Genomic DNA, 836 nt, shown 5'->3' on the forward strand with positions numbered 1-836 from the left:
GAGGAAACTCCGGCCCCAGCGCCCACGGAGCCCACTCCGGTGGTGCCCGCCCCTTGTCGGCCAGAGGGGGCGGGGCCGCGGGTGCTCGGGGCGGAGCGGGCTGTTTTCTGGTCCCGCTGCCGTGACGCGCTGCCCGCCAGGCTGCGGGGGTCGCGGGGCGTCCGCGTGGGCCAGCGGAGGCCTAAAGCTGCGGAGGGAAACCGCTGGGAGGGGAGAAGGGGCCTGCAGAGGGCGAGGCTGCAAAGAGGGGAGAGCCGGGCGACCGGCAGGGGCCCAGGCGCGCTCCCCGACCTCCCACAGGCGCGCGCATGCCTGCGTGTCAGGGCGCGCGCTCCCCCTCTCGGACCGAGGCGACCCCAGTCCGTGAGCGGCTTGGATCCTCGCCGGTTCCCTCCTGGTAGTTTCCGCAGTAACCTCTTATCGGAGCGGGCAGCTGTGAGTGGCGCTCACATCCGCCGCTGCCCTGTCGAATTGGGGAAAGAGTTCTTGTCCTGTTCTGAGGAGGCTTTGGCTATTGTCCTTGACCCTATTCGCCCTGTCTCAGACTTGCCTCCCAGGCAGCGAGGTCACCCTGTGGGTTTCATATTGCTTGGTCCTTTAGGAGCTGGAAAAATTAGGTATAAAGTCCCCTCACCCCCTTGACAGAACGCCCCTTCTGACTCCAGAGGTCCTTCATCGAATGCCAGGCATTGGTCTAGGGCATTTGAAAAAGATTCACTGAAGGACATTTCTTAAGGGTTCGCTTTCTCAGAGGGCAGCTTCTCAAACTCATTCGCGGGTTTCTTTTCCTCTTTTTGCCTGTTTAAGGTGTGTTCCCCAGGTCCTCTTGCCTTCTT

Source organism: Symphalangus syndactylus, chromosome 7 (assembly GCF_028878055.3).
Source record: "Symphalangus syndactylus isolate Jambi chromosome 7, NHGRI_mSymSyn1-v2.1_pri, whole genome shotgun sequence".
Classification (NCBI taxonomy): domain Eukaryota; kingdom Metazoa; phylum Chordata; class Mammalia; order Primates; family Hylobatidae; genus Symphalangus; species Symphalangus syndactylus.